General features: G+C 34.2%; 1 long non-coding RNA gene across 1 annotated transcript in view; it reads right to left on the reverse strand.

Annotated features, from left to right (window-relative positions):
- Positions 1 to 12,657, reverse strand: part of LOC129532399 (uncharacterized) — a 203,153-nt gene that overhangs the window by 61,880 nt on the left and 128,616 nt on the right. Inside the window, exon 3 of the long non-coding RNA XR_008678128.2 lies at positions 9,073 to 9,106. This is a non-coding gene — a long non-coding RNA (uncharacterized lncRNA). The remainder of the gene's footprint in view (positions 1 to 9,072; positions 9,107 to 12,657) is intronic.

Raw genomic sequence — 12,657 nt, forward strand, 5'->3', positions numbered from 1 at the left:
ACCATATCTTTCTTTTTGGGTTTTTTGTTGTTTATTTGAAGGGATTTTTTGTTTTGTTTTGCTCAAAATTACTTTGACTGGTAGGGGTATGATGTGGTTTGGCTGTGTCTCCACCCAAATCTCATCTTGAATTCCCACATGTTGTGCAAGGGACCTGGTGGGAGGTAATTGAATCATGGGGGCGGGTCTTTTCCATGCTGTTCTCGTGATAGTTAATAAGTCTCATGAGATCTGATGATTTTAAAAATGGGAGTTTCCCTGCACAAGCTCTTTTTGCCTCCTGCCATCCATGTAAGATGTGACTTGCTCCTCCTTGCCTTCCACCATGATCGAGAGGCCTCCTCAGCCACTTGGAACTGTCGGTTCATTAAACCCTTTTTCCTGTATAAATTACCCAGTCTTTATCAGCAGCGTAAAAATGGACTGACACAGGGCATCTGTGGATTCCTACTAATTTTAGGATTTTTTTCTATTTATGTGAAAAATGTCATTGGAATTTTCATAGAAATTGCATTGAATCACTATCACTTTGGGTAGTATTGCCATTTTAACAATTTTAATTGTTCCAATTCATGAACACAGGATATGTTTCCATTTATTTGTGTCTTCAATTTCTTTTGTCAAAGATTTATAGTTTTCAGTGTATAGGTCTTTCACATCCTTGTTTAAATTTATTCCTAATTACAGATTCTCCTTAAGATGGGGTTACATCCCAATAAACCAATCATAAATTAAAGATATTATAAATTAAAATGCATTTAATACTCCTAACCTATCGAAGAGAATAGCTTAGCCTTGTCTAACTTAAATGTGCTCAGAAGACATATATTAGCCTATAGCACAACAAAATATCATTTAACACAAAGCCTATTTTATAATAAAGTGTCAAATATCTCATGTAATTTATTGAATATTATATGAAACGTGAAAAATAGAATGCTTGTATGGGTACTCAAAGTACAGTTTCCAGTGCATATGTATCACATTTGTAGCATTCTAAGGTTGAAAATTTATAAGTCAAACCATCTGAAGGACCATCTGTATTTTATTTCTTTGTACCTATGGTAAATGAGGTTGATTTCTTGATTTTTTTTCAAGCAGTATGTTGTTAGTATATAGAAATGCTAGTAGTTTTTGTATGTTGGCTTTGCATATTACAAATTTACTGGATTTACTTATTAGTTCTAACAGATTTTGGTGGAGTTGTTAGGGTTTTTTATATATATAATTTTGTCATCTGTAAAGACAACTTAACATCTTGCTTTGCAATGTGAATATGGTTGATTTCTTTGTCTTGGCTAACTGCTCTTTGAGGACTTCCAGTACTATGTTAAATAAAACTGATGAGAGTGGACTTTGTCTTGTTCCTATCTTAGAAGAAAAGCTTTCCATTTTTCATCACTGAGTATAATGTTAGTTGTGTGCTTGTCATTTATGGCCTTTAGTATGTTCAAGTGCATTCATTCTATACCTAATTTGTTGAAAACGTTTTATTGGAACGTTGGATGCTGAATTTTGTGAAGTGCCTTTTTGTATCTACTGAGATGATCATATGGTTTTTGTCCTGAATTCTGCTATTATGGTTATCACATTGATTGATTTGCATGTGTTGATTTTCCTTGCATCTCTGGAATATATCCCAGCTGATCATGGTGAATGATCTTTTAATGTGTTGAATTCAGTTAGCTAGTATTTGGCTGAGGATTTTTACGTCTATTTTCATTAGAGATATTGGCCTGTTTCCTTTTCTTATAGTGTCCTTATCTGACTTTGGTATAAAGGAAAAGCTGGCTCAAAAAATGAGTTTAGAAGTTTTTTACTTCATTTTTAGAAAAGGCTGAGTAGAGGTTAGTATTAGTTCTTTAAATATTCAATATAATTCAATAGTGAAACAAGCAGGTGCTGGACTTTTCTCTGATGAGAGACTTTTTACTAGAGATTCAGTCTCCTTACTTGTTATTGGTTTGTTCAGATTTTGTAATTCTTCCTGAATCAGTTTCGGTATACTACATTTTTCTAGAAATTTATCCATTTCTTGTAGGTTATACAATTTGTGGGTGTATAATTGTTCATAGTTATCTCTTATAACCCTTTATATTTATGTGATATCAATTGAAAGGTCTCTCTTTTCATTTCTAGTTTTCATCTTTTATTTTTTCTTAGTCTAGCTAAAGATTTATTGATTTTGTCTCTTCGAAAGCAAACTCTTATTTTTGTTGATTTTATCTATTTTTTGTCTCTTTTTCATTTATTTTTACTCTGATCTTTCTTATTTCTTTTCTTCTAATAACCTTGGGCTTAGTTTGTTTTTTTTATAGGTCCCTAAGTGGTTATGCAAATTTTGATAGTAAATTGCTGATGGTAAAATTAAACATGCTGTATTAGGCTATCAGAAATATACTAATTTATAATTTTCTTTATATCAGAGATAGGTTAGTCTATATATCTCTGGTACTGTTTTACATGGTATATTTGTGCAGTCACTTTTTCCTGCTGAAATTTGCTCTTATTTTCTCTCTCTCATAATGCTGATAACACTGAAATTCCACCCACAAATGTATCTTAGTTCATTTTAGAACCAATGTTATGGAAGTAAAAAAATGTATACTAGGAATTATTTAATACTTAATCTTTTTCCTCTCTTTAATCAAGAATGAAACTGAATAATTTACCATGTTAAAGAGGAAGTACCACGAAACTGTGATCAATATCTCCTTGATATTTAGTACCTTTTCATTGGCTTTTGTTTTGTTTTTGCTTTTGTGTTAAAACTGATCTACTGTTTGCAGCCCTTTTCTAATGTCCTAACTGACTTATTGATTTTATTCTGTAGTTTAAAAAATTAAAGCTGCTGCATTAACTGGCTTTTAAATTCATTTTTAGCTTTTGGCTGAGAGAGGTAACTGATATGTGTGTGCACCTACCCCATGGGAATGGCTAGAAAGAATGTCCAAAAGGGTTTGGTGATGGTTATATCAGACAGGGATACTCACATCAGAAGCAGTTATGAAGAATGTCTGATGCAGACATATATGTGCATGTTTATAAGGATCTAATCTTTCACCAATGAGCAGGTGATGGATGTAAGCAATGTTTTTAAATCCCTGTGTACCACAATGGAAACATGAATTATCCTGTTATCATAGTGCTCCAGAAAGCAAGGGACTTCTTAGATCATCTGTTACATCCTTTGAAAAATTTAGAATTAGTTCTTAGAGAAGGTCTTCCAGGGCTTGTTCAAAGTTTAGATTTCTTTGGCCATAAGCATTTCTCCATTTTCCATGTCACTGACTTTGATTAAGTAGCACTTCTAAAAATTATGCTACATTTATATTTGATCAACTTCATCTTATTAGTTCTAAATATTCAAAAGTAAAACCAATGTCCTTTAATTTTTTAAGAACTAAAGCTATCTTTTTAATTCAAAGACCTAAATCATAATTTTTAATATAAATAAATTAAGCAATTTATTTGCCCAAAAACCCATCATTGTTATTAAAAGTGTCTATACTTCTATCTTACACATCCTACTATCCAAACTGTGGTAGAACGTTTTTGTTTGTTTATGAGCAAATTACTATTTTGATGTGAAAACACTAAAATTTTTAAATATAAATTGATAGTTTCCCCACCCCACCCCACCCCCAGAAAATGCTCACATCTTTGGAAAACTATTCCATTTCTGGTAGTCTATCCTAAGAAAATAATACAAAATTAGGGAAAGATCTATATTTCAAAGAGGAAAATGGAAAACAACCTAAATGTCTAGCAATGTGGGAATAGTTAATTAAGCTAGTTTTCCATTTAATAAAACCGTATGCAAATTCTGCCTCTTCTATTCAGTACTGATGGCAAATCCTAGTATACAGTAGGCACTCAAGATGTATCTGTTGAATAAATAATGTTTCACCCATTAGCTTTATAATTAGGAACACTAACTAAATGGCAAAAATGCTTCTGATGCAAAGCACAGAATTTAGCAAAAATGTAAACACAGAAATATATCTATTATTTGACTATACTCTTTCTTTCTCTTTTTCCCTTCCTGATGTCCATTTATTCTACTTCTTTTAGCCTTTGTAATCCCAAGAGCAAGCCATCTTAATTATACCAGGCAAAGGGGCTCTAGCTTATAACTGACATAGAACTCATGCTGTGGCAATGGTTTTAAAAAAGTACGTAGGTTTACCTTTAGCCTCAAAATGGAAAACATGTCATTTTTGAATACAAGTCTAACTTGAAAGGTCTTATAGCCAAAATAATATTTTTTATTTATTTTTTTATTTTTTAATTTTTTATTATTATACTTTAAGTTTTAGGGTACATGTGCACATTGTGCAGGTTAGTTACATATGTATACATGTGCCATGCTGGTGCGCTGCACCCACTAACTCGTCATCTAGCATTAGGTATATCTCCCAATGCTACCCCTCCCCCCTCCCACCACCCACAACAGGCCCCAGAGTGTGAGGTTCCCCTTCCTGTGTCCATGTGATCTCATTGTTCAATTCCCACCTATGAGTTAGAATACGCGGTGTTTGGTTTTTCGTTCTTGTGATAGTTTACTGAGAATGATGATTTACAATTTCATCCATGTCCCTGCAAAGGACGTGAACTCATCATTTTTTATGGCTGCATAGTATTCCATGGAGTATATGTGCCACATTTTCTTAATCTAGTCTATCATTGTTGGACATTTGGGTTGGTTCCAAGTCTTTGCTATCGTGAATAATGCCGCAATAAACATACGTGTGCATGTGTCTTTATAGCAGCATGATTTATAGTCCTTTGGGTATATACCCAGTAATGGGATGGCTGGGTCAAATGGTATTTCTAGTTCTAGATCCCTGAGGAATTGCCACACTGACTTCCACAATGGTTGAACTAGTTTACAGTCCCACCAACAGTGTAAAAGTGTTCCTATTTCTCCACATCCTCTTCAGCACCTGTTGTTTCCTGACTTTTTAATGATTGCCATTCTAAGTGGTGTGAGATGGTATCTCATTGTGGTTTTGATTTGCATTTCTCTGATGGCCAGTGATGGTGAGCATTTTTTTCATGTGTTTTTTGGCTGCATAAATGTCTTCTTTTGAGAAGTGTCTGTTCATGTCCTTTGCCCACTTTTTGATGGGGTTGTTTGTTTTTTTCTTGTAAATTTGTTTGAGTTCATTGCATCACCAAGTCAATCCTAAGACAAAAGAACAAAGCTGGAGGCATCACACTACCTGACTTCAAACTATACTACAAGGCTACAGTAACCAAAACAGCATGGTACTGGTACCAAAACAGAGATATAGATCAATGGAACAGAACAGAGCCCTCAGAAATAACGCCGCATATCTACAACTATCTGATCTTTGACAAACCTCAGAAAAACAAGCAATGGGGAAAGGATTCCCTATTTAATAAATGGTGCTGGGAAAACTGGCTAGCCATATGTAGAAAGCTGAAACTGGATCCCTTCCTTACACCTTATACAAAAATCAATTCAAGATGGATTAAAGACTTAAACATTAGACCTAAAACCATAAAAACCCTAGAAGAAAACCTAGGCTTTACCACTCAGGACATAGGCATGGGCAAGGACTTCATGTTTAAAACACCAAAAGCAATGGCAACAAAAGCCAAAATTGAACAAATGGGATCTAATTAAACTAAAGAGCTTCTGCACAGCAAAAGAAACTACCATGAGAGTGAACAGGCAACCTACAAAATGGGAGAAAATTTTCACAACCTACTGATCTGACAAAGGGCTAATATCCAGAATCTACAATGAACTCAAATAATATTTTTAATTAGAAAAATGTTAAAGAGTGATAAGTATAAAGACGATAAATAGAAACAATTATGACAAAAATTTTAAAAGTCAGATGAGGATTAAATTGGTCCATAAAATGGACACTAAATTTGGGGTAGAAGCAGGAAAATAGATATTCAGTTATTGGCAAACATTTCTATAAAGAAAGCATTCACAATTTTTCACTCACCCAGGCCACATGCGTACCACATTGACAGAGAAGACTGTCCCAGAAACAACGTATTAAAATCCTTCTATTGTTTTAAAACGTACATCATTTAGCAAAGACGTTATTCATGATGTGAAATGAATACTTCATGTGTAGAAGTGGAGAGGACCTGATGGTGGAAGAAAGTCTGGTGCTAGATAAGGATATTTTGCAGTGATGTGACCTCATGTGTATAATAATGTTGCTTTTCTGTCATTACAATAAATCCTCACTAAACATCCTGGATAGGTTCTCAGAAATTGTAACATTAAGCAAAATGAAGTATAAGAAAACCAATTTCACCATAGCCTAATTGACGTCAACAAGAGTTAAAGTTTCTATGGCATATTTTGGTCACAAAACATCACCAAACTTCCACTTCTTTTTTTTTGGTGCAGTGGGTGGGGGTGGTGTGCGGTGGGGAGGCGGGTTTCACGTGGATTTTTTTTTTTTTTTTTTTTTTACTTTTTTAACATTTTATTTTAGGCTCGGGGATAAATGTGGAAGTTTGTTATACAGGTAAACTCATATCACAAGGGGTTTGTTATACAGATTACTTCGTCACCCACTTACTAAGCCTAGTGCCTAATTGTTATTTTTTTCTAATCCTCTCCCTCCTCCCACCCTCCATTCTCAAGTAGGCCCCAGTGTGTGCTGTTCCTCTCTTTGTATCTATGAGTTCTCATCATTTTTTCCCACTTGTGAGAATATGCTCTATTTGGTTTTCTGTTCCTGCATTAGTTTGCTAAGGATAATGGCATTCAGCTCCATCTGTGTTCCTACAAAAGACATAATCTCATTTTTTTATGGCTATGTAATATTCCACAGTGTATATGTACCACATTTTCTTTAATCTGTCATTGATGGGCATTTAGACTGATTCCATGTCTTTGCTATTGGGAATAGTACTGCAATGAACATTCATGTGCATGTATCTTTACGATATAATTACTTCTATTTCTCTAGGTATATATCCAGTAATGGGACAGCAGGGTTGAATGGTTGTGCTATTATTAGCTCTTTGAGGAATCACCACACTGCTTCCCACAATGGTTGAACTAATTTACACTCCCACCAACAGTGTATAAGCATTCCTTTTTCTCTGGAGCATCACCAGCATCTGTTATTTTTTGACTTTTTAATAACAGTCTTCCTGACTGGTGTGAGATGCTATCTCATTGTGGTTTTGATTTGCCTTTCTCTAATAATCAGTGATATAGAGCTTTTTTCCCATATTCTTGTGGGCCACATGTATGTCTTATTTATAAAAGTGTTTGTTCATGTCCTTTGCCCACTTTTTAATGGGTTTTTTTGTTTCTTTCTTGTAAATTTATTTAAGTTCCTTATAGATGCTGGATATTACACCTTTGTCAGATGCATAGTTTGCAAAAATACTCTCCCGTTCTTTAGGTTGTCTGTTTACTCTGTTGGTAGTTTCTGCTGCAGTGCAGAAGCTTTTATGTTTAATTAGATCCCATTTGTCAATTTTTACTTTTGTTGCAATTGCTTTCCATGTCTTCAACATGAAATCTTCACTCATTCCTCTGGCCAGAATAGTGCTGTCAAGTTTGTCTTCCAGGATTTTTATAGTTTTGGGTTTTATATTTAAGTTTTTAATTCATCTTTAGTTGATTTTTGTATGTGATGTAAGGAAGGGGTCTGGTTTCAAGCTTCTGCATATGGCTAGCTAGTTATCCCAGCACCACTTATTCAATAGGGAGTCCTTTCCCCATTGCTCATCAAGACCAAAACACTTCTAATATTAAACATTGAAATAAATATGGGCTACACATACATTTAAGAAATATTAATTTGAAATGAGTAAGATAACTATTTACCCAATCATTCCAGTTCAGGGTCTTGGGTGTCCAGTGCCTACCCCAGCAGCTCAGACTACCAGGAAAGAACCAACTCTGGACAGGATGACATCCCATCACAGGGCACACAATCACACACATACGCTTGCCCAGATGGGGACAATTTAATATGCCAATTCATCTAATGTGCACATGCACATCTTTGGGATACAGAAGGAAACCAAAGTAGCCAGAGAAAACCCATGTGGACATGGGAAGAACATGCAAACACCACACAGACAGTGGCTCCAGCCAGGAATCCATTTTTTTTCTCATCACTATACAAAACGGCATGTAACAAAATGACATTATTCAAGAACCTTCAGTGTATGTTTAGAATCGGAGATTTATAAGAAGAGAGTCCAGGTATCCTTAGCACACAGCATGCTACCTGACATATTCTGAATTTCATCAATCCTAAGACTCCACAGAGAATAAACTGAATCATTATTTCATGTAATTGTAAGAAACAATAGTGCTAAAGATTTAATTATGGCATGCCATCACAGGTAATCAAAATTGTATAAATGTTACAATGTGGAGGGAAATGTATGTCTTAAAAGTTCATTATGGCAGTAGGAATTCCAGAAATATGTGTATGAACCACATACCATAGATATCCTTATAGTACTTCTAGACTTCTATTTTACTTTTTTGTTTGTTTTGGTTGGTAACAGCAAAGATACACTATATAATGTCCCCTAACTCCTCAAAGACCATTGAAATTATGCAAGTTCAAAGGTGAGAAGAATGATAGAGAGAATCTAGTCCATACGCTTACTCAATAAAAGTGAAAACTCAGGCTTATAGAGGTTAGATGACTTGTTGAAAGACCCAACTCTGTTACATCATGTGCCAATCAAAAAATTCCTAACTCAAAGGATACATGCTTGAGGGGATGGATACCCCATTCTCCATGAGATGTGCTTATTTCACATTGTGTGCCTATATCAAACATTTCATGTACCCCACAAATATATACACCTACTATGTACACATAAAAATTGAAAATAAAAATAATTTTTAATGCCTAAGACTAAAGCTTTTTTAAATAATTAACTTTTAGCACCAACAATTGGAATAACCCATGTCAAAGGATACTAATACTTATTAATAACTAAAACATCTCTATTATTCTATTAAAATAGTACTATGAGTTATTAAATCAGAGATTTATTTCTTATTCTGTTTAATTATTACTTACGTATTACCTGTCTCCACGTATAGGCCCTTTGTCAAATTTTCCTACAAACATGAAACACGACAGAATTAGATTGTATTATTCCAGTAGTGCCATGATTAAGGAATCATTTTATAAATAATGTATTTTCTTGTTTTTCCTCCCACTAAATATTCATTAAACCAAGCTTCAGTATACTTACTCATGTTCCACCTATGTTTTAAAATTGAGTTTTTGGAATGACTGTTTTGATTTATTATCATATAACTGTAGTCTAATAGTTTTATCTTAATTCTTTCCTCTGCTGACAGAAGTGGCCATATCTATAAACTAAGCAATTTGTTCACTAAGCTGTCAGCAGTGATGTAAAGATTCTTGCCAAGGGAAGTTTTAGGCACAGCTGTAGAAAATGCAAGTTTCATTTAAGTAAGTTTCATGAGTCTAAAACCACAAATTCCATTGAGATGAGTCTTTGGTCTTTGAATTTCATTTGGTATATCACATTCACACAGTTCAAAAAGAAATACCAAACTCTGGGGAGCCCATGAGTTTTGTAAGCCTTCTAGGAGTTGCTTATTTTACTCCATTTGGTTAATTCTACCTAAAAGAAAGAATTTATCTATAGGCCATCTTCAAAATAATGTATGCCTTGTGGGCAAGTCATTCCATGCTGTCACATTTTCATGCAAGTGAAAAGTGTTTAAGATAAATATCAAGAATTGTGTGAGAGGTAATATGCCGAACACAAGGAGTGGCTAAGAGATTGGTTCATCTGGAAAATGGCAGAAGTGCCAGTTGGCAGAAGTGGAGGAGGGAAATTTGTATGACAATTATAGAATCTCTTCGATGATCTGGAAAAACTAAGATGTGTGAACTAAACATACTCCTGATAATCCTTTGTGTCATTTCCCATTGTATGATAAAATAAATTATTCTTTCATAGTGTGTTTTTCTGTAAACATGATCTGCTTATACAAGCTTTCCTTACTACAATGTTACCTAATTATTTGCCAGTTTGTATATTTTAATTTCCAAGATATGATAATCTGCATTTACTTGATACAGTGAGAGATAGGGAACTAATTTTTTTTGTCCTGTATGATTATCCAGTTGTCAGGCTATTCTCTGAATAATCCAGACTTTCTTTACTAATTTGAAATGATATTTATAACATGAGCACACACAAAACCATTTTAGGAATCTCCATTATGTCCCATCTGTACCTTCAGTACCAGAAACACACTGTTTCAATATCATTATACTTGTTAGTAATATCTAGTTCAAATATTCACCTTAAGTTTCAGAAGAATTGGTTCTTCTCATATTGCATCTTCTCAGATAAAGTTTTGAATCATCTTGTCAATTTATAAAAATAGTCCTTTTGAAAATTTACTTGGAAATACCTTAAATTTGTACGTTAATTTAGTCCAAACTGGAATCTCATTTTTTGAAACATCTTTTACGGTATATTAAGGTTTTGTTAGATATATGTACTACTCAGTTAAGTTCATTTCTATATTTTTTCTAATATAAGTCAAATTTTCTCCACTATATTTTACAAATGGTTGTATATTATCAATAGGAAAGCTTATAAAGAATCTACTATGAACCAATAATTACACCAGGCACTGAAGATGGAAAAAAAGAGAAGAAAAAGGAGGAACAAGCAGAAGGAACAGTGCTATTTCAAGGAGCTTATGTTTAGGTGGGTGAAGCTAGCAAGTAAATTAATGATAAAATCAGATTGTTACTAATAAGGCATAAGACAGAGGGCATGATGGTGAGCTGCAACTGTCATGACCATCTATTCACCATATTTGCTGTCTATATAGGTTTTTATTTCCTGAAATAATTCGGTTGAATCATTCATATGAGAAAATTGGCTTATTCTAGCTAGTGATTAGGTACCATTTTTCTTGCCATAGAGAGGCTAATTACTTGCCCAATATTACTTCACTGAATTACTATGAATCTATTATGTACCTGACATTTTGGTAGGCAATAGGGATAAAATAGAGACTAAAAAATGATAAAATCATGTATTCACATAGTTTACAATATATCTGGTCAAATATAAAACACTTTTTTTGAAGACAATATTGCCTGGGCTCAAGCATATGAATATGAATGGTTACACACACACACACACACACACATACACACACACAAACACACTATAAAGAAATAAAATGTCATATATAAGGAAATCATCTCACCTTCCTTTCAAGAACCTGTAACAAAGACATATTAACTGTGCTGATGTAGGCTGAATAATGTCTCTTGCTCCCCCTCAAACGTTTAGACATCCTAATCCCTGGAACCTGTAAATATGTTAATTTAAGTGGTAAAAAAAAAAAAGACTTTGCATTGGGGTTAAGTTGTGGATTTTGGGATTGGGAGATTATTCTAGTTTATCTGAGTGGTCCCAATATAATCACAGGGCCCTTATAAAATAAAGGAGGTCACAGCCAGCAAGAAGACAATACGACAACAAAAGCAGAGGAAGAGAAGATGTGATGGCAGGGGGAGGGGTCAGAGTGATGCAAGGAAGGGACGAGAAGCCAATAAATGCGGATGGTATCTAGAATCTTTAAAAGGCAAGGAAATGGAATCTCTCCTAGTGTCTCCAGAAGGAGTACAGCCGGGTCAACCTATTTAAAACTTCAGACCTTTAGAACCCTAAGATTATAAATTTGAATTGTTTTAAGCCAGCCACCAAACGCATGGTAATTTGTTACAGACATAATAGAAAACTTAATACAGCTGATAAGCTGATAGATTCACACTCCTCAGTATAACATTCACAGCTATCTCTCAAATAATCATAGTGGAACTTTTTAGCCTTATCTCTTATGGCAGCCTAAGTTGGTCCATTCAAAGCAGCAATTCAATCAGTGTCATCTCCTTTTGGCCTTCTATACATTTTCTTACTTAGCTCCAATTCTAGTCATGGACTATTTCCTTTTCTATGAAATTCATGCCCATTGCCTGCTTAAAGCCAAATCTCTAAGTTCAATTTATTCCACCAATTTTAATCTCTCCCAGTAAAGTGGTATCTAAGTAGTACTTTAGCTTTTTAAACCCAATATCATGCTCAGTAATAATTTTTAAGTCATTTTCAGTATCCAATCTGATGCTCTACTAGATTATAACCTTCAAAGGAACAGGGAATATATGTGCTTTTGGTTTTTAATCATTTTGGCAGGGCCTCCCAAATTTCTCACATCATTGCGTGCACAGAAAATACTAGAATTTGCACAGCACACTTGAGTAAATGCCTGATGTTGTTCCTGGCCACATTTCTGGCTACCCCAGGACCTGTCCAAAGGCTCTGTTACTCAGAACATGGAAGCTGGGAAACCCTTCTAGGTACTTAGCACCATGCAACTCATTTAACTGGGGTTCAATATATGTTTGCTAACTTATCTTGTTAACCAGAAATAATAAAACTATTGGCATTTTTAAAAGCAGATATATATGGCTGTCAGAAAAAAATAGCAATACTCTATACTTTCATAGAACTATGATTTATAATGTGTTTAACACACATGCGTTTTAAGTTTATTTGACTATCACAAGAACCCTATGAGATAAGAATGTAGGATTATTACTGTCA

The sequence above is a fragment of the Gorilla gorilla genome, chromosome 2 (assembly GCF_029281585.2).
Source record: "Gorilla gorilla gorilla isolate KB3781 chromosome 2, NHGRI_mGorGor1-v2.1_pri, whole genome shotgun sequence".
NCBI classification, from domain to species: domain Eukaryota; kingdom Metazoa; phylum Chordata; class Mammalia; order Primates; family Hominidae; genus Gorilla; species Gorilla gorilla.